This window comes from Ixodes scapularis, unplaced genomic scaffold (genome assembly GCF_016920785.2).
Source record: "Ixodes scapularis isolate PalLabHiFi unplaced genomic scaffold, ASM1692078v2 PGA_scaffold4__175_contigs__length_147842914, whole genome shotgun sequence".
Classification (NCBI taxonomy): Eukaryota; Metazoa; Arthropoda; class Arachnida; order Ixodida; family Ixodidae; genus Ixodes; species Ixodes scapularis.
Window position 1 is genome coordinate 55,368,862 of NW_024609879.1, and position 21,301 is coordinate 55,390,162.

General features: G+C 47.7%; 1 protein-coding gene across 1 annotated transcript in view; it reads right to left on the reverse strand.

Moving 5' to 3' along the window:
- The window catches only part of LOC115308854 (rab-like protein 2A), a 215,112-nt gene that overhangs the window by 186,663 nt on the left and 7,148 nt on the right, over positions 1–21,301 (reverse strand). The window lies entirely within an intron of this gene.

Sequence of the window (21,301 nt, forward strand, 5' to 3'; positions counted from 1 at the left end):
GTTTTGGCGACCCAAGCAATGTCCTACTTGTTGGGAAACAGAGCCCTTTGTCATTGGGTTTGAATGTTCAATGTAAGCAAGCTTTCTAACAAGGTGAAGCTGCCATATATGCGAGCTGTGTTTGTTTGTCTAGTATCACTAAGCTTTTACATTTTGTCTTGTGGATACATAGACATCTTTTCCACTGTAGATCTTCCTGAATGAAAAAGAGAAATGGCTTTAAATTTTTGAGAAATCTCTATTTTTTCTATTTTACATCCACTATCTTAATTATCCTTTTTTTTTTTGCTTTTTAAACCTGCATTTTAAACACAATATGTTTGAACTAGAGCTAGAACTATGGTATGCTGCTATATCAGACTGCTTTACCCTGTGTACCAGTGGCGCTGCCAGAAATTGTTTTTTTAATAGCATTAGTGCCCACGACAGAAAAAAGCTGACGGCGTTCGTATGTGGACAAAACAGTAAAAAGGGAAACGCAGCACGTAAAATGGAGGAGTGTATTGAAGGATAAAGGTGAGAGGGAGGCAACATCACAATGCGGAAGCCAATTAGCATGCAAATGGTGGGGTGAGTCTGAACTTGCAGGTGTGTGGAGTGCGCATGCCTTAGTTTGTTCTACAAAAATTAAAAAAAGATCCATTGGTGGATTCTTAAGGAATGCGTTACCATGTCGCCTGGGAAACGGTGCACACGTCCCCTTTGGGAAACGCTAACACTGACCCCGTAACAAAGCCAAGGAGATGCAGCCAAAAATAGAAGCAGCAACAGAGAAAGCCAAAACAGAAAAGTGAACGGTTTAGCGTAAGCGTTTCCCAAAGGGGGTCGTGTGTGCTGTTTCCTAAGGGTTATGCTAACTCATTCCCTAAGGATTCACTAATGGATCTTTAATTTTTGTAGCATAAACCAAGACATATGCGCTCTGCACACCTGCAAGTTCAAACTCTCCTAAGCATCCACATTTTTTTTTTTTTTTTTTTGGCGGGCGGGGGGGGTGGAAGTTTATAAGCCCTTCCCTTAGCTACACCACTGCTCTGTACTCTTACTTACGTTGCTCACATTACTGTGCTCGCATATGCTGGGCAGTTGGTACTGAAAGCCCCAAATTAGAACAGAATTCCCATTTCCAATTAAAATATTGGAAGCATCACTGACAAAAGGCATGATTATACTTTGTGAGGTGCTAAATATTTCCATGTAGACTAGCTGTTAGAGCAAGAGAGACTATGGCTGACTCTGTGCACTCCTTCAATCGCAGGTGTCAAGAAGAGCCTAAATGCTGCAGGCAAGGGCCAAGAGTGTGGCTTAATTGCTGACTGGGCTCAGCCAGCCATCAACCATATGTACTGGTGCGCTGCAGCAAGCCAGGGCGACGGGGACCTCCTTGTGGATGCCTGGTCAAGCATCACCAGGCACGTGGTGAATGTTCATGTGGACCACCCTGGGGTCTACACCAAGTGTCTCCACGAGCCGATGGAGGATGGCGAATGGTTGACTCCAGGTGAATAGACATTTCACATATCTTTGACGGTTTTACATCGTATAAATGTGAAAGGAGACGGCCGTCAAGAAAAAATGGACAATATTATTTCTTTAGCTCTTGAGGGGAACATACAAAATATGAAGTGCATTTTTTTACAGCAAGCCCTTTTTGTGTTTTATTGTTTTTCTAGATACACCTGCGCATGTCAGATTTGTCGACGTAGTCACAAGCAAGTCCTTGCTGAAGGACCTGCGCCAGCTGTCCCCGGACAGCCAGACGTATGCTTTGGAGTCCTTCCACTCGGTCCTCAATGGCTTCGCACCCAAGTGGGCCGCATTTCACCCGAAAGGCATGCTTGCCAGGTATGAAAATGTAGAAATTACTCAGGAAAAAATCTTTAGGTGCTACATCATGACAAAATATGGAAAGGCTACCTATGTGTGTGATGTGCATTTCTGCACATCACTTACCATTTAAAAATAAAATATGGAGATAGGATGTACAACACTTTCAGTTCTTTCGTTGCTAGTTGATTCATAAGGATTACTACGGTTTCACTGTGCAACATTATATTTCGTTGTCTACTGCTATTCCATGATTCTAACTTTTTTTTTTTAAATTGCACTCTAAATTATGTGCTCTAACAAGTGGACCCGAAAACTAAAAGTGAAAAAAAAAGCCTAGAACTCATTCAACGATGGCAACATACTTTGAAGTTCAAGGCTTGGTGGTGCAAGCTAGCACCTGCTACAATGGCCGCTACCATCCATCCATCGCAGGTTTCTCTGTCACCATTTTATAATTTCTTTCTTGTCTGTTGATCGCGACTCCACAGGCAACATGTTGTTTGTTTTGGTCTTGCAAATTCATGGTTTTCTTTTTATGTACAAGCTCCAGCACATGCTGCTTGCCTTTTGTTGTGCTTTATTTATGCTTGCATGCTCGAAATTCTTGAGTCACCAATGTGTTATCGAAGGTAAGAAACGCATGCTGTAGGTGCGAGTTTCCCACCTTCGAAAACACGGCGAGCTGCACGCCCAAATGTACACCACCTGTGGGAGAAGCACCACAACCTGTTTCACTGCATCTTCTATTGTAGGACCCGTGTAGCAGCGCTGCACTACAACGAGAATGGCAGCAGGGAGCAGGCCATTACCCAAGCAGGCGAGATGAAGTGGAAGCTCAAGTCGCCCAAGGCCAGAAAAGGGCACCACACTGCTCATCCAGAGAAGACCCAAGCCACATATGGTAACCTAGAAATAATTTCACTTTGTCGTGCTTTTGAGTGCATTCAAGCATTATGAAAATAATCTTTATAATAATTTCTAAGTGATTAATATATGAACTTTGTAATTATTACATGCTGCTCACTACCCACTTCAACATATTCACAGCAAGATTATCTACAATTGATCAATTTAACTAGATCATGATAATAAGTGGCATGTGCAGAGCAAAAGATTCCTTGTGATCGTGAATTTATTTTACTGAGACATAACCATGTATCTTCTGTGACAACTAGAATTCTGAGTGCTGTGTTGGCTTCAGGGTTTATCTTTTTCCTTGCGTTTTCCATTTTACCATTTCTGTGGGGGGGAGAGGCCTTATTTGTTGTTCCCGGGACCTATACGAAGTGAGTCACCTATTGTTTGAAGAAAAAACTGTGCAGTTGAGGCCAAAAATGTTAGCCTCGCAAACTCCTTTTTTTTTTAGAGAGCAATATTTAACAAATACTAGGTATTTATATCTATTTCATGGTTTACCAATGTGAAGAGTATTCAAAACAAAAATTAACCAAAGTGCCAACATTTATTTATTTATTGATCATGCCCTCGGGGCCAAAAGGCATTACAGAGGGGGGAGAGCAGGTGCTGCCTTTTTTCGTTGTAACTCAGATCACTGCATGTCATTGATTTGCTATCGAAGTACTACAGTTGGCAAGATGATTCGTGTTCAAATTGATTCTGCAGGCTATGTCGCAAAACTCCTTGCTCAAGCTGTGACGGTTTGTGAGGAGATGGGGTCCCTGAGGGAAGCCTTCGAGCTGGATGCGGAGCGACCAGATCCGCCCTGCCTGAGCCACAGCCTCGACAGGCCACCGAAGGAGGACTTGGTGGCAGCCCGGATCAGCCGTTTTGGGAGAAGACCTCCGGGTACACTCCTCCCTCCTCAAACGTAATAGGCTGGTGGCCATTTGTTTTATGGAGGTTGTTGTCTCGCGGGGAAGGAGCGACCAGCCACACCGGAGTCCGGAACCTAAGTGTTTTCTTATCACCTCTCGAACTGAAGAGATAACCCCGAGCATGCGCACTAGCATGGACGCGTTGCCGCAGGGCACGCGAGTGAGAACTGTCGTGTCATCACTACATCCCCCCTTCTAAGTTTTACAAGTCCAAACGTACGGGTCGCCTAACTTGGCGGCCCGACCGAGTCACGTATTGTCCGTCGACGTTGATGTTGAAGGGGAGTTCAAGTTCGTCGGCGCTGCTGTTGGTGCAGGCTCAACTGCGGTAGGCTGTTGTTGGCTCCCTGCACACAGACTTGCTCTTGCTGTTGAGACCGCCGGACTGGCTGGAGCTGTAGCCATAGTCTCATTGGTCGAACCGCCGGGATCCGGAGCGTCGAAACCCGCCGGAGACGCATCGAATGGTACCAGGTGCCAGCGGTTGCGTTGCAGGACTCCTGTCCCAGTCTCGACTACGTAGGAGCACGGCCGCTTCGCTGGACTGAGGACTATTGCTCGGCACCGCACGTCTTGTACCCACACGTCCTCTCCTACGGACAGCGGGCGAAGTTCGCAAGTGGCGTGACAGCGATTGAAGTCCTTTCGCTGGCGTCTTCGGGCCTCCATGTCTTTTCTTTTGAAGTCCCGTCATGATGGCCACCCCGGCTGCAACGTCTCTGGCATCTTCGGGACCTTTGTCTGCAACCGTCGGCCCATTAGCGGTTGGGACGGGCTGTAACCGGTCACTCCAGGGGTGTCTCGATACACCAGGAGGGCCATGTGCGGGTCCCTTGACTGGTAGAACAACTCTTTCATGGTCCGCACCATATGCTCCGCTTCCCCATTCGCCTGTGGGTAGCGTGGGCTGCTCGTGACATGCTCGAAGCCGTAGCTCTGGGCGAACTCGGCGAACTGTCTCGAAGAGAACTGCAGCCCATTGTCTGATACCAGCACGTTGGGGATCCCAAACCGGGCGAATGTGCTCTTGACTGCTGCGATGACGGACGTTGAAGTCGTCGACGTCAAGCTGATGACCTCTGGGAAGCGGGAATAATAGTCCACGACGAGCGCGTAGTGTCTCCCCTCGAGCTCGAACAGATCCGCTCCGACTCTCTGCCACGGACGACTGGGAGTCGGTGTGCTGATGAGTGGCTCAGAGCGCTGTACTCTTGTCTGGGTGCACTGCTCGCAGGCTGTCACGAGTTGCTCTATTTCGCTGTTTAGAGTAGGCCACCAAACTGCGTCCCTTGCTCTTGCCTTGCAGCATCCGATGCCCTGATGGCCTTCATGTATGAGCTGCAGTATCTCGTGTTTCAGCGAGCGCGGAATGAAGATGCGGCGGTCTTCGAGTAATAAGCCATTGCACACGGTGATGTTCCCACGTTCCTTCCAGTACTCTCTTACATGAACAGGAACTCTGGACACATGTTCTGGCCATCCCTTTTCACAGAAGCGTTGCAAGCCCGAGCAAATGTCGTCTTCTGCTTGGTGCTTTCGTAGGGCTTCCAGGCGGGATGACACGAAATCAGCGGCTGCTGAAACCTCTTCGCCGACGAAGAGTTCTATGGAGTCCACCCGACATTGGCAGTGCTGATCCAGTTCCTGCACCGGGGCCCTTGACAGGGTGTCCGCCGTAGCTAAAAGTTTGCCGGGGGCATAAAGAACGGTGAACTGGTAGCGCATGAGGCGGATGCGTAGTCGCTGAATTCGAGGTGGCATCAGATCCAACTCTGCAGATCCCAAGAGCGTGACGAGGGGGCGGTGATCTGTTTCGACTTAGAAGTCGATGCCTCTCAAATACTGATCGAGGCGCTCGACCGCCCACGTTACGGCCAGGGCTTCTTTTTTGGTCTGGCTGTAGCGTGTTTCGGTGGTTGTGAGGGCCCTTGATACATAGGCCACAGCTCGTCTCTCGCCGGAGGGCTGATCTTGAAGCATGACGGCCCCGAGTCCGTAAGAGCTTGCATCAGCTGAAACTACTGTTGGGGAGGACGGGTCGTACTTGGCCAAGCAGATATGAGAGCTAAGCATGCTCTTTAGATTCTCAAAAGCAGCTTGCTGGCTTGGTCCCCAGTACCACGAGTTGCGCTGTTGCAGCAGTTCTCTGATTGGTGCCGTGACGTCCGAGAGGTGTGGAATGAAGCGCCCCACGTGGTTCGCCATTCCTAGCAGTCTTCGTACCCCGCTAACGTCCGAGGGTATCGGCAACTTCTGCAGGGCCTCGATCTTTTCGGGGTCCGGGCTGATTCCTCTCGCGCTGACCAACACGCCGAGAAACTTGACTTCTGAGGCAGCGAAGCTGCACTTCTTGTTTAGCTTGACGCCTGCCTCGTCGAGCCTTTGCAGCACTTGCTGGAGTCGACGATCGTGCTCGCCCTTTGATGCGCCGAAGACGAGAATGTCGTCGATCATGCTTACAACTCCTTTCAGTCCCTCTAGAATGCGACTCATCTGACACTCGAAGTACTCTGGCGCTGAACAGATGCCAAAAGGCAGCCTGCGGAAACGGAACCTTCCCATCGGGGTTATGAACGTCGTCAGCTCCTAACTTTCTTCAGAAAGCCTCACTTGGTGGAAGCTTGCAGTGGCGTACAGCTTCGAGAAAACCTTCGCTTGCCCGAGACGTCCGAGGATGTTCTCAACCAAAGGTAAAAGTTGACGCTCCCTCAGTACGACTTGGTTGAGGCGCGTGAGGTCTACGCAGATGCGGTAGCCTCCTCCTGTCTTCGAAACGACGACCATGCCCGCGCACCAGTCTGTGGGGCGGTCAACCTTGCGGATGACTCCTTCAGACTCTAGTTTCTTGAGCTCGAACGACGTCGCGCAGCGGGATCGGGACCCTCCTCGGCACGCTTAGAGCGAAGGGCTTGGCACCAGGTCGAAGGCGGATGACGTATTCCTCCTTTAGCTCCCCCAGACCGTCGAAAAGCCTGTCTCTCCGCAGCACCGCTGATGTCGCCACATTGTCGACAAACTGAATGACTCCCAGCGCTTGTATTGCTGGGAAGCCGAGAAGAGGAGAGTGTTGTGAAGGCATGACGTAAATGTCCTGCACGGTCGACTTGTCCCTCCATTGCAGCGCTGCGGGGAACGTGCCCAGTACTTTCAGGGGGTGGTTTCCGGGGCCCGTGAGCTCACCTTCTGGTGCACGAAGCTTTTTCGGTACTCCAGGGAATGAACTCGACACCACGGTCACCTCCGCTCCAGAGTCCACTTTGAAGTTCACGTTGTGTCCGTTGACGGCCACGGTTGCGAACTTGGCTCTGGTACGGGCGCCTGCCGCAACTGTGTGCAGCTCGACAGAACCCATGGCTTTTTTTTCGCAGACGGCTTCGAAGTGTCCAACTTTCTTGCACCACCTGCATCTTGCCTCTTTTGCCAGACATTCGGAGCGGGGGTGAGGTGACCTGCCGCAGAACCTGCAGGGTCCGTCGCTTGAGCGAAGCTTGGGAGTCCTCGTTGCGCCTTCCCCCGACAAGTCAGAATGCCGTCGTGACTTCGGAAGACGTTTTCGGACTTTTGCTTCGGAAACCACAATGGCAGGATTTGGTTCCTTCTGGAAAACTTCAGACCGGGCCTTCACGGCGTCTTTGTGAATACGGGCCTGAAGTCTCGCATCCTCGAGCGTGAGCTTTGGCGTGTGACATGCTTGTCTACCAGCTTAGAGTCCAGAAGACCGACGACGAATCTATCGCGGACGAGGCGTTCTTCGACTTCCGCGGAGGCGTAATTGCACTTTTTGACGAGCGTACGTAGTGCAGTGTATAAGTCGTCTACTGACTCGCCTTCAGCCTGGACGCGACGGTGGAAGCGCACGCTTTCGTAGACTTCGTTGACCGGGTGGATGAAGTGGTCGGTGAGCTTTGTCTTCACCGCTTGAAGAGAGCACCAGTCGTCGCTTGTCAAGGCCAACATGTCTAGGAGTTGACGAGCCTCACGGGAGCCCATGGCGTACAGCAGTGTCCTGACTTGCACTTCGCCCGGCGCCTGGTAGAGCCCAGAAGCGTAGCAGTAGTCGTCGAACAGGAAAACCCATTCCTTCCACTCGACGGGGTTCGAAAAGTCGAACTTCGGAGGCGGCTGGATGCCAGCAGCGCAGAACTGCGTAGGCTTAGCGTCTTCGTCCGCCATGGCGGGCGTTGCAGGATGTGCCACGCCGACGGCTCACTCGCTGCGTCGCTCCTTCGGGAAGGATCCCACTTCTGACACCATGTCTCGCGGGGAAGGAGCGACCAGACACACCGGAGTCCGGAACCCAAGTGTTTTATTATCACTTCTCTCGAACTGAAGAGATAACCCCGAGCATGCGCACTAGTATGGACGCGTTGCCGCGGGGCACGCGAGTGAGAACTGTCGTGTCATCACTACAGTTGTGTTCATTTGTGTTTTTTTCAACTTGGCTGGTGCCTTTTGAGCATTGTGACTTCTTGGGGCGCTGCTGCTGTCTTTTTCGGCCTGTACTTCTCCTCTGCTGTCGCTGTAGCGAGCTTGGTCATTGTGGTGTCGCTCACCAGGTGTGACAGTGTTTCGACCGCATGCAATTCGGCATCATGTTCCTCAGGCACGGGTTGTAAGTCTCTTGGGGCCGGTACGCGTGAAAACGCATCTGCAAGTACTAGCTGCTTGCCTGGAACTAATTGAAACTTGTAGTTATACTTCATCAGTCCGAGAAAAAAGCGCTAGAGGCAAGGGGGCATGTCCCTTACATTCTTTTTTGCAATAGCGATGAGGGGTTGGTGGTCCGTTTCCAAGGTTATGGGTCTTCCATAAATGAAATCGTGAAACCGCTCACAACCAAACATGCTTCCCAGTGCTTCCTTTTCAATTTGGGAGTACCGAGATTCGCATTCTGTCAGCACTCGGGATCCATAAGCTACAGGCCTCCACTCTGTGTCATGGCGTTGGAAGAGAGCTGCGCCAAGGCCATAGCATGAACGCATCCATGGGCACTTTAGTATCCAGTGCTTCATTGTAGAAGGCAATGAAGCACTGAATACTAAACTCGTTGTCATGGTTGGGGGTCCACTCGAATACCGACTCCGTCTTGAGCAGGTTCCGTAGGAGGGTGGTCTGATCCAAGAACCTAGGCAGGTACTTGCTGAAATATGTGAATATACCCAGCATGCGTTGAACATCCCTCTTGTTTTTGGGAACTGGCATATTCACTACGCTGTCCACCAAGCTCTTGTCAGGCTGTATGCCAAGTGCACTGATCCTGTCTCCCAGGAAAACCACCTCCTTCACGCCAAACCTGCATTTCTCCGCGTCCTACGCGAGTCCTGCACGACTGGCCGTCCGCAGAGCGTGCCTCGTGTTCGGCTTCCATGCCCCCCGTGATGATAATGTCATCTATGTAGACTTTTACACCTGGCAAATCTTCAAAAACCTGGGACATTCTTTTTTGGAAAACTTTGGGTGTCGAGGCGATGTCGAAAGGCAGTCGTTTGAAACAATAGCGCCCAAAAAGCGTGCCAAACATGCACATTTTTTAGGTTTCGTCGTCCAGGGGAATTTGATGAAATCCTGAGTTGGCATCTAGCCGTGAAAAAACTGTTGCTTTTTTCAGGTCTGCCTCAATGTCTTCTCTTTTTGGCATCTGGTAATGCTCTCTCTTGAGGCACTCATTTATTTGCCTTGGGTCTATTCAGACTCTGATTTTGCCATCCTTTTTACAGACAATTAATAGTGGGCTTACCCAGTCAGTGGGTTCGCTCATTTTGGTGATGGCCCCGGTGGCTTCCATTCTGTCCAGCTCTCTCTTTAGTGGTTCCTTCAATGTGTGCGGTACTCTTCGCGCCAACTTAATAACAGGCTGAGAGCCGTCCTTCAGGACCATCTTGTAAGGATTTTTTTTATACAGCCGAGGCCCTCGAAGAGCTTCGGAAAGTCCGAAGCAACCTTCCGCTCCAGGTCTGTCTTTTTTATGACGCTGTCGTATCTACCTTAAGTAGGACCTTTTGGTTAACCACTGACGCTTCCACCAGCCAGTCGGCTTTGTCTCCTGTGACAGCTTGCACTTCCAGCACCGCAAAGTCATCATGTTCGCACGTGACGCAGTCGGTTGCCCTTTGATCGTCATGCCCGTACACTCGCGATCTGCAACTTGCTGCCCAGTGATTTTGTCGATTGCACCTGCTGCATTTCTGTGCTTCGACTTCTTTCTGCGATGCCGACACTGGATCGAGGAGGTGCTCTGGTGCTTCCCGGGCCTTTTTGTGAGTTTCTGTTAGCTCAGCTGTTTTGCAGAACTGCACAGGCTTCTCTAAAGTTAAGCTTTCTTCACGAAGCATGCGCTCCCGTAGTTTTTTGTCAGCGGTTCCGTAGACAATTTGGTCACGCGTCATCGAGTCGGCGAGGGTACCAAAGTTGTAAGATTGCACCTTGAGTTGGAGGTCCCGAAAGTAGTTTTCAAACGGCTCACCTTCTTTCTGCATCCTAGACCGGAATCCGTAGCACTCATACGTCTCGTTGCAGCGAGGCGTGCAGTAGGTCTCGAACTTCTCAAGGGAGGGGGTTGTAGCTTCCGCATTCTGCATCTGTGCACTGGAAGGTATTGCACACTTCCAGAGTGTCCGGTGCTACGATGTGTAGGAGTATTGCCGCTTTTGTTTCGCCGAGCGTGGTTTTTCTGGCTCCGTGGCTTCCAGGAACAGCTCCAGCTGTTGACAGGATTTTTTCCAGTTCTGGGAAAGGTTTTCGCTGAGTCCGAGTCCCCCTGGAGGCTTGAATCCCTCCGTAGCTTGTGTTGTGGCTTATGTCGGTGCAGGGACAGCCAGCAGGACACTTCTGACACCATGTATTGGGAACCAGCAAGGAACCAAGACGACAGTGTAAACCGAACGAACGTCGACCCTTTAATGGCAGCTTGGGCGCTCGTGCCTCGAGTCCCTATATGGGGTGGCCAAGTTGCCAGATCATGTTGCTGGCTCTGCCGTCACAATGTGCTTCTGTGATTCTGCTGCCAGCAGGGTCTTTCCAATAACCTGCTCTAACATCAAATGTGCTGAACCACGTTTCTCCAGCCATTTTTCCTAGGCATTAATTGTTGGCATCAGGACTCATTCCCTCGGGATGCAGCTGTTTTGGACAATGTAGTCGATGCAGATGCACAGTCCACCATTCTTTTTGGCCATGACTATGGGTCCATATCGTTCTGTTAGGTCAATCATTGTGTTACATTCGTTAAACTGCAACTGAGACAAACAGTACAGATCGTTCACAGTGAAAATGTGTTTGTTTCTCGGAAGCATTCTCTATATATAATGGTCATGATGCGTTGACATTACCGATAAGATAATGATGAGTACATTCTACCAGCAATAGGCAGTGGCCCCAAATAGCAAGACGACTTCAGGGTCGACTTGTCGAGTCTTGGCCATCTCTACCTATGCTTGTAAAATTATTTGCTGTTGGAGTGGTTTGAGCTGAAGTATGGAGGATGTTGTAATGTCTAAAGGGTGCTCAGCAGTAGTTCAGTTGAAAGCATTTATTCATGATCCAAAAACCCAGTGTAATTCCCGGATGGGAATTCGTGTCGAATTCGTCCAACGACGCAGGCTGGCAGAACACGTCTGTTGCGACGCCCCAGCCTCTGCCACATCCAGCGCACAAATTGTTTGTATGCCACAAAGCGAAGCCTGCAAAATTATAGAAAACGGAAATTGGTAACTTGCCAGTGTGACCCATGATTATAAAGTAGCAGTCAAAATTCACGCTCCCATGGTTATACACCTGTAAATGATGATGAGATGTATGCAGGAAGAATAAAAATTTTTGAAGTTATCAATATCCACAGGGATGTTGATAATGCAAAGGTGCAAGCAAGCTGGACCAGAATAACAATAATCTCTGGAGAAGGGGAGCAAAGGACAAACACACATCTCCAAAAACAGCTAGGGGACTGATGTGCGACTGCGAAAATAACGGCTGGTCCTGGTATCGAACCAGGGACCTCGTGCTCCATTGGCAATGGAGAGTTCCCTGGTTCGATAGCAGGATCAGGCAGATTTTTCAGTCTTGGGATTGTCACCTAGCTGAGTTTGTCCCTTGTTTCCCTTCTCTAGGGATTATCATTATCACAGCGATGTGCTGGTCGAAAAACAGTGGACCACTGGGAATTAAATGATATTTGACAAGTGCCTGATTGTACTGTATGTGGTGAAAGATGCTTGAGTGCACGTAATAAAACACATTGTGTCAATTCTGTCTGTATAGTCATTCATAAGCAAGCTATAAAACAGTTTCTTAAATATAGAATGCAGTGGGTGTTTGGGAGCAAAGGTAACTGTTTTTCTCACGATAACAAACTACTAAGCATTGCTGAAGACTCTCTCCGTCCAAATGCAGCACTAGTAGTTGGAACCAAATGCCAAAGTTCTTCACTATGTCTGACAAAATTATAAGCAATTACTAACGCAAAATCATTGTTTTTCTTTTCTCCTAAACACCCACATGAAAAATGAGCCGCCGCTCTTTTTGGTTATAGAATAGTAGAATTTCTAACAACTGTAAAAGAAAGCTGAACCAGGGAAAGGCTGTGACTACACTGCTCGAGTTTGCCAATGCATCTTGAAAGACATTAGGAATTTAGAAGTGATCTTTGAGAATGTGTTCCTGGAACCATTTCATTTCTTACTGGTGAACACACCACATGGAGAGCCCTAAAAGCAGAAAACAGCAGGGGTCAGCCCTTCTAGAGGGTAACTCGGACGTAAGTATAAACCACAGATTGTATGCGACAAAAATACTGAATACGTCATCCTGGCCCTTCCTTGGATGGCACTAGAAATACTGTCGCTCAAGAAATGTTTGGCGGCATGTCAGCTGAATGGAAAAACGTGCGATCGCAAGTGCATGCTTGGCGACCAGCTTTTTTTTCGAGTTCAGGGGAACTACGCACATCGGTTCTCCCGGCGACGGGTGCAGACCTGCCTCCTCCAAAGCCCAGAATGCCACGTTTAATACTCCAGGTTGGAGGCAGATCGGCGCGAAGTCTGCGTGTTCTGTCACGCATCCCTCCGGCTGGGTTGCGACCGCAGGCGGGCAGTCGCGGCAGCACACACACTCTCGCGACGTCGGCATGACTCCGCACCGCTTACAAGAGCACCTGTGATTAGAATGAAATAAACGTCATACAAAAGCAAGCTCGAAATAGCCTACGCAAGTTATTAAATGTGACGTGCAGTTATTACCATGCTGTTGTGGTAAGTCGCCAACCGTCTGGGTCTGGACTTGGCTTCGGCGGAGGTACCGACTCATGATCGGGCGACCGCTCTCCGCGCTGCCGTTTCGGTGGCGTGCCCGTGTAAGCGATCAGTCCGATAGATTCGGTATAATTGAGCATCTTCCGCTCGACATCATTTAAGTCATCTCTCCAACGCGCCATGCTGGTTGAGAACAGGGTTGACATTACCGAGTACCAGAAAACAGCTATGGAAAACAGAGCCCAAACGGAAATGACGTAAACCTCCTGAAACGTCACTGCGCACGTGACTCGGAAGTACTCTGTCGCCGATGCGCGAGTTGAGAGGCGCCGGAAACTTCGATCTTTGCTATTTTTTTAAATAAAAACTAGCGCACGGAAAAAGAAACGGTTTTTTGCTCTTGGATCTAAAAGTAACCGAGACCAACCCTCACAATTATTTGGCCGAAGTTGGAAAATCATTGCACAGCCCCTTTAAGCCGCCGTCCCAGCGCTAATACATCATGCAAAAGACAGTCTACCGACAATGTCTCGGTGCATTCTTCCTTGTATGACGGTCTTACCATATTGGTCGAATAAAAACTCCATGTAAAATTGTTCCAGCATACGCACGTATGAAGCAACTATGCCGCGAATATGATTGAGGCCCGTATGCAGATAACTATGTTATCATGTCTAAGCCAGCAGCGCATCTTTCGTCTAATACATAAACAATGAATGTAAGTCCAAACAAAAAAAAAGCATAAAAAAATGTTTAGCTATTTATGCAATTTAAATTTTTACGGAAATTAATAACCTTATTTTCACCGAAAATGTATTTAGGGGCCCGTGCCACACCAAATATTTTATTGTCAATGAAGGAGTATTGTACGGCAAAGAAATCCCTCTTTTTTTTCTCCCTTGGGATGCGCCTCACATGGTCTTCAAGCTTTTTTTCGCGGATGCGCGTTCTAACGGAGATTAGGGTGATGGAAGAGCCTTCTGCTTGGGGCTGGATAAACAGCATACCCGCCTTGGCGAGGTTATCTCTTCACAAATAGCAGTATTTTGTTTGCATGTCTGGCCACTTTACCGACCGTTCTACAGGAGATTGATGGTGGCGGTGGCTTCGTGATCCTCTATCTTGTGGCTCGGACAGGTCCTCGGATCGTTGAACATTTATTTTACGTTTTCAACAAAGGAGACTTTAATATTCAACGATGTCATCCTAAAGAAAGGGCTCATACTGCTTTTTTTTTTTTTTTTTGGGGGGGGGGGGGGGGGGGGGGAGGGGGGGGATTCTATGTTTTCTGTTGAACATGATTGTAAACCTGAGACTGGGGCAGGAAGAGAACACAACAGAAGGTAGTAAAAGAGGAGGAAACGTCTCAAACTCAGCTGGAAAGCTGTTCGCCGGGTAGCGGTGGTTACGCTAGAATGTGTCCCTTTGTGTGAGTGTCCCACAGCCAAGGTCAAGGGAGATAAGAGAAGGTTTACCGAAGTGTCATTGTCCTCTTGTCATGTTTTTTTTTTTTTTTTTTTTTTTTTTTTTTTTTGTAGAGACGGCGTTGGAGATTGGTTATATAAAGCGTGTTCGAAATAAACTTTCCAGCTGAGTTTGAGACGTTGCCTCCTCTTTTACTACCTTCTGTGTTGTTCTCTTCCTGCCCCAGTCTCAGGTTTACAATCAGGTTCAACTTACACGAGCTCGCCTGCACTCTGACTATTTTTACGTTTTCTGTGTTGTATTTCACCTTTCAACCAGCATCTATTTTTTTAGAGCGCAGCTCTTGGGCGCCCGTTTCCGGGTTGAGCGGCGTGACCGTCGCCTCCGCCGTCGCCGTCGGCGTCGGCGTAACTGCGCGTTGCATTATCACGTAACATGTGACGTCACGTGCCACGTCATCAGGGTGAATTTTTTCCGCTAAATTTTGAGAGAAATGTTTTCGGTAAGTATAGATGGGAAGTTTTTTCTGCTAAATTTAGCGTGTAAATGTTTCGCTACATTTAGCGGTAAAATTTTTACGCTGAATTTAGCGGGAAAATTTCCCGCGAAATTTGGTCGGAAAATTTTACCCTCGTGACGTCACACGTTACGTTACGTGTGACCTCACGTGCATGAATGTGACGTCAGGTGAAATTTACTGGAAAAACTTTTCCGCTAATCTTAGCGTAAATATTTACCGCTAAATTTAGGACGGAAATCGACATCACGTGATCTCCACACCGATTCAGTTTCCCCACTAAATATAGCGGAGAGATTTTTGCTGAATATAGCGTTAAATTTCACGAAAATTTTCTGCTAAATGGGAGGGGAGCAGGAGAGGAGCGAAGCATACGCAGGGGGAGGAGGGACATAGCCTTCCCTCCGTGCCCTCCCATCGTCTTCGTCAACAGTTGCGCTCTAATTCCGCATTTAAAAAAAAAAAATTGTAAAGAAAAAAATATTATTTTTTTTTTTTATGACTTTTTTTTTGCGAGAAGCGGTGTGTTGCCTTGAATATCTAACAGCGCCGCTGCCAAAATTGCTTCAATTTTGTTTCTTTCGTTAGCGCTCACCGAACATTAAAAAGATTTCGTGGACCGTGGCCCCACCTCCGCTACGCTCTCCGGAAGGACGACACCACTACTGCGCATACAGGACGCTAGCCTTGCCTGCAGAGTCCCGGATCTCGTTGCGTGTTACGAAGAACGTGGCGGGACGGCGGAAATTACCCGCGAAAACTTTTTTATCGTTGTTGAGAGTGCAACTGCAAAATGCGTCTGATAACGTTGACATCCCCTTCGGCTTACCGCCGTTCGTGTAAATTTTGGAGCCGGGGAGGGAGTCCCCCTGGTTTCGCCGATCGCTGACATTACGCACATCCCTCCCGAGGGCGTGCAACACGTGTGACTACCCCAAAAGCGCCACGATAGATGGTGTTAGGTCCACTCACTCTAGTATATTATTTTCTAATATATTGGAAAACAAAAAGTGCACCATAAGTAAGAACTGTTTTCCGTGTTTTTAAAATAATAAGCACATTTTACAGCTCAAGGTTGCCGTCAAAATGTGAAATCTGAAAATGTTTCCGGAGGACACATTCTAGAAAAAGAGCAGCTTTTCTATATAAACGCACCAAACATCACGCCGAATAGCAAAGGCACGAACAAGAACTTGAAGTTGCCGGATGTGTCCGCGGCATCCAACACCACTTGCCATAGTCGCTGCGAAGAAATGTAAGGTGTGGCATGTTATCTTCACCCTTCCTGCTTCGCGATTGGTTGTTCGTCGTTCTCATCGACCAATGCCGCGACCCGATTGGCTGAGGAGCGATAGAACGATTCCCGGGACTCGCCGTGTCCTGCGTTCATTAAGCTGTTTGGTAGTGGAACAAAAATGAAATAACTTAGCACACAGGAATGACGACCTTATTTTCTCACATTTTAATGCAAGAAATGATTTTTAGCGCTTGCCCCCCCAATTCCAAAGTAAATTTTGTCGGCACGTCCGTGCATTTTCCTCTAAATTAATTGGGGAAAGGGACGTCACGTGACGTCACTTGACGTCACCTGACCTATAGACCCAGCGTTACTAGAACAGCCACAGTTTCACAGCTCCACTGGAAACGTGGGCTCCGCGGCGGTCGCGGGTACTAGTGTCGCTGCACTCGAGTGTTGGTTCCGATTCCTCAAGCCTCTCAGCTTAGTATGCGATGGGCGCTCGCCCCGCTCTTCACGTTGTGCTTCGTTAACTTGTTTTGCGCTGTCTTTGCCATTTTGTCTTGCGAGCTTCCTGAATTACGTGTTCTTTATAGCCTAGTTTCAATTCCTATGGGACGTGCCATCAAGACCTGTTCTGGGTTGGGTGCAAGAGTTGTTACCGCAACAATGGGGGTTGCGGTGAGACATTTACTGAATTCAAAGGGGGATAACAAGCTCTGTACAGAAAGAACAGGAAGCTAACTGCAAAGTGTAAGGTTTGCGACGTGCAATTGGAAGACGAGGATGTCATCAAGCACTACAGTCACGTTGTTGGCGGTGAAGAGGTGCTTGTTCCTCGTGGGAAGTAGCAGCTAGCACCGGGTGCGATTCCGCGTTCGTTTCTCACGCTGCCGACGCACATCTCGAAGCCCGAATTCTCGGCAAATAGAAAATCGCCCGAGAAACGCGCTAAAGTATGTATGAACTCGGGGTTGGGTTTGTCGGCGGAGGATTCCTCAGATGCGTTTAACACCCTTAAAAAAGGCGCGAATGCAAGCTCGAGTGCCGATGCTACTCTTACAGAGGATCATTTATTAACTGTCACTTTACCGTCACAGCAGTGGATCCTTGAACGCTGGGATGATAAAGCGGCGGGCAAGAGTTGTGGAATATTCTACACGCGTTGCCTTGTGCAAGTTAACCTACTTGTGCAGAAGACTGTTGTTTTTGGCAAGCCCTTAAACTGCGTAGTGAGCGGCTACGGCAAGCGTCACAAGCAGCTGTCACGTGACATTAAGAATGCCGCTGACGACGAAAATATATTGAGCCAAGTGGATGAACTGAAACTTTGCGAAGCCACAAGCACAGAGAACACAGGAAGGGACAGCCAGTGTAGTAATGTTCTACATTCTTATGAGAACCTACCTCTTTTGCAAAAAGAAAATTGCGAAACGTAACTTGCTGAAGAGATGAGGAGTGTAAAAAAAAGGGCAAAGTTGATTTAATATTTGTGCACAGGTCATCCTGCCATGCAGATTGCAGGCTGCATTAGAGGTGTTTCAAAAGTGCAATTGTTGGAGAAATATATTAGCCTAAATTCTGACAATAGAAAAAAAAGGTTGTGCTTGGTCTGTTTATTAACTGCACTATTTGTGTGCAGCATGAAACGTAAGGTAAGACTATTTTTGTTAATCAAACGTTGCCTCTAAGGTAAGAATTTTGTGTCCCAGAGGTAGATAACACCAAGCTACCAATCGTATTTTAATTGACTACATCACCGGGCGCGTTATGCACGCGCTGCGCACCACTGCTCGGGCTCTTTCAACATCGGACATGAAATTGAGACTCTAACCGCTTTATAAAACCATAGTTTGATTGAAAAAAAATGAGCGCCGATTATTCAATAGGTCTCAGACGAACACTTTCAAAAAGCTCAGGGCAGCTCCGGCATAAATTGGCCGCACAGTGATCGTGTTTATTTTATTTGCACGAAAAGTGGGTCGCCGGAGGTATGCGTGGCTGGCAGATAGGTGAAGATGCAATCCTACGCGGGAGCACCTGCGAATCATTCTTCTCTTAACAAATTAGCAATAAAACTCATAGAAACAGATAAAACGATAGACGCGGAGACTATTAAAAAACCGCAAATGAGTAAAGCCACGGAATTCGTCATTTAAGCAATTAACAATTAAGCTTTATAGCCATGCGGATTCCAATCCATCGTTTATAGTTGCGTCGAACAGCGTGAACAGCTGATCATGCAGCATTTTGCTGCAGAGCGGAACAGCGAGCGTGAAAATTAAATCGCCCGCAGCACACCACGCCTTCACTCTATGCTGCAGCAGGCGACGCGCGGGACGGAAGGCGCAAGATTCGACTGCAGCGCCGTTAGTTCTTGCGACCGCCACTTGCGCCACTTCCGTCCATTGCCTGGAGCGTGGAACTGTGAAACTGAGTCAGTTCTACTAACGTTGCTATGTTTCGGCCACGAGACGTGAAGTTTAGCATTAAGTATAGCTTGCAAACATTGATGGCATGTGACGTATAGGTCACATGCCGTCAATGTTTGCACGCTATACTTAACGCTAAACTTCACGTCTCGTGGCCAAAGTATTAATTCAGTTCCCCCCTTTTGATTAAGTGGGAAATTGACTTCATATGACCTACAAAAGATACAGTTACCCGCTAAATTTGCCAGAAAATTCATCTCTTGTTACCTAGACATCCATTCAGTCTCCCCACTAAATTTAGCGGGGGAAATCGACGTCCCGTGAACTCACGTCTCGTGAGCTATACACCCATTCAGTTTAGCGGCAACATTTAGCGGGAAAATATCCGTCACACACACCAATTCACCCCCGATTCCCAATAATGCATTTCATGCACTATATCTTGTCATTGCATTTTCACGTGGCTGTTCGAAGGTTTCGTCTCTGCCGACTGGGTCAACGTTCTGAGACCTATCAGTCGACAAACTCCACCGTGGTGTATCTTTCGAACGAGGTTGTTCTTTGTTGCCGCACGCTAGCAGGGCAACGCCCAAATAGCGTTCCTAGAGCGACCAGCGGCAACGCCTCCACGACCAAGGACAAGGGCCGTTATTGAACGGCGCTCTATTTTACCGCAAACTTTCGCGCGAACTTTATGTTTACCCATAAAGACTACAATACAATCACTATCCGCCGCAGGTAATTTGCATTCAATGTTCCATCCGTTTCGCAGCTTCTTTCCATAGGTCGGGAAAGTGTTCAGTCTACTTTCTGCGGGCAGTGATCGGGGGAGAGTAAGAAAGGAAAGCGCTCAAGGACGTCAGAACGCCGAGCAATGGTTGGAACGATTAGGGTGTAGACGCAAAGCTTCGTCTGCTCTGCACTCGTCGGTCGCGTTTGAATGCCAAAGCCAAACGCGAGACGCGGGCTTTTCACGTTCTACCGCGTTCGACGAGTGCGGTAGAGGTAAAGGCAGCTAGCTTTTTGTCTACCCACTAATTGGTCCAACCAGAGCTCGGCGTTCTGACACCCCGTGCGCTTTCATCTCCTCCTCTCTGTGTGGAACCCTTCCAAAACAAAATTGCGTTGATGGCCTGGAGAAAATACAAAATCATGCTGCACGCTTCATCCTGTGCCAGTACGACCGCTTTTCTAGTGTAACTAACATGTAACAATCACTTGGATGGTGTCATTGGATCTCCGGCTAAGCAATTTACGGTTGAAATTTGAATACACCATTTATTACGAAGCTACTGGTGTTAATAGCTCAGCACACCTCTTAAAACCAAATTATTTTTCCACGCGGAATGATCATGGGCACAAAATAGGCGACTACTGTACCAGGACTGCATAAAATCGTTTTTTGTAAGGACGGTCAAGGACTGGAAGGCTTTAAAAGAATATGTAATTTCGGCTGCAAATGCTGAAACTTTCTTCTTTTTTTTTTTTTGTTATTCGCCCCCTGCAATATTGCCTTCTAGGCGCTGCAGGAGTTCTCTGAATTCAGAATGAAGACTCAAGTTTCTGCCTGCATAGTTAAATGTTTCCAATGCTATCTGATCGATGGCGCAAGCGGACACAATCCGCCTTAACGCTGTCGACCTCACTCTAACTCAAATATGTGCACCAGGCTTTAGCGTCTTTAGCACACATAGAACACTTTTGGTGTGAACAAATTACGGTACACAACAATTGATATATTTAATACGAGATATACTAAACAAACATCTAAACATCCATGAAATTATTCAAAACTCTGGGTCTAACCACGGGTATCAAAGTTTAATCAAAAATTATCTTCTATAATGTACAAGGGTATTAATATTTAAACGTATATGTGTAATAGATTTAAAGGGCTACTCCACCGATTTTTTCATTGTCTCCGATTTGCTTGAAATTTTGCTAAACTAACCAACAAACATCGCGAAAATAGTATCCCAAATAATACGTCAAAATATTGTTTTTTCGCGAAGTTATTGAATTTACAGTTTTGGTCCTCACCGTGTTTTTCAAGCTCGAAGTCTCTACTGGCAACAGTGAAAAAGTGACGTCAGTGGAAGGCAGGGGTTCACTCTTTGGGCTGTAGATTTTGTTTTAAACTGATTTGAAGCAGTTTCATGGTGTCAGATGAATGCTTGGGAAGCTCGCTGCAGTACCCGCGCTCCAGCACGGAGCAAATGATCGGCATATTCTATTTTTTGGCTGCCTGCTCGACTGGCAAGCCTGCCTGCCACTGACGTCACGGCCCTGAAAAGCGCGCGTATATTTGAATGTTGGTTTTTGCATCATTTTCATTTGCCGATTTCGCAATAACTATTGTGAATTTCGCGATTCTGAATAGCATACCGGAGAGAGTAAAGGCCGGGGAGTCAGAAAATATAGTTAGTTGAGGTAGCTCAAAAAATCGGTGGAGTACCCCTTTAACCACGTTTGTATGCCTGTTATAGTTTTACTGTTAATAAGTGTCTTTTCTATTAAATATATTAAACTATCTCAACTATGTTTTGTAACTTCCGTATAAAAGTTAAGTTTATGTTTTGTTCCTATTCGCTGATTATTGTTTGTGATTGGTGTGTGCGTGTTTTTGTTTTCTGTTGTGCTGAGCATTGTAAACCGGTAACGAGGCCACGTCAGGCGGAGCATATCTGCTTGTTGCCCTGTTATCGGAGACTGTGAAGTATGAATAAATGAACAAACCAACAAACAACAAACAAACTTTGCCACAGGTTAATGATACGATG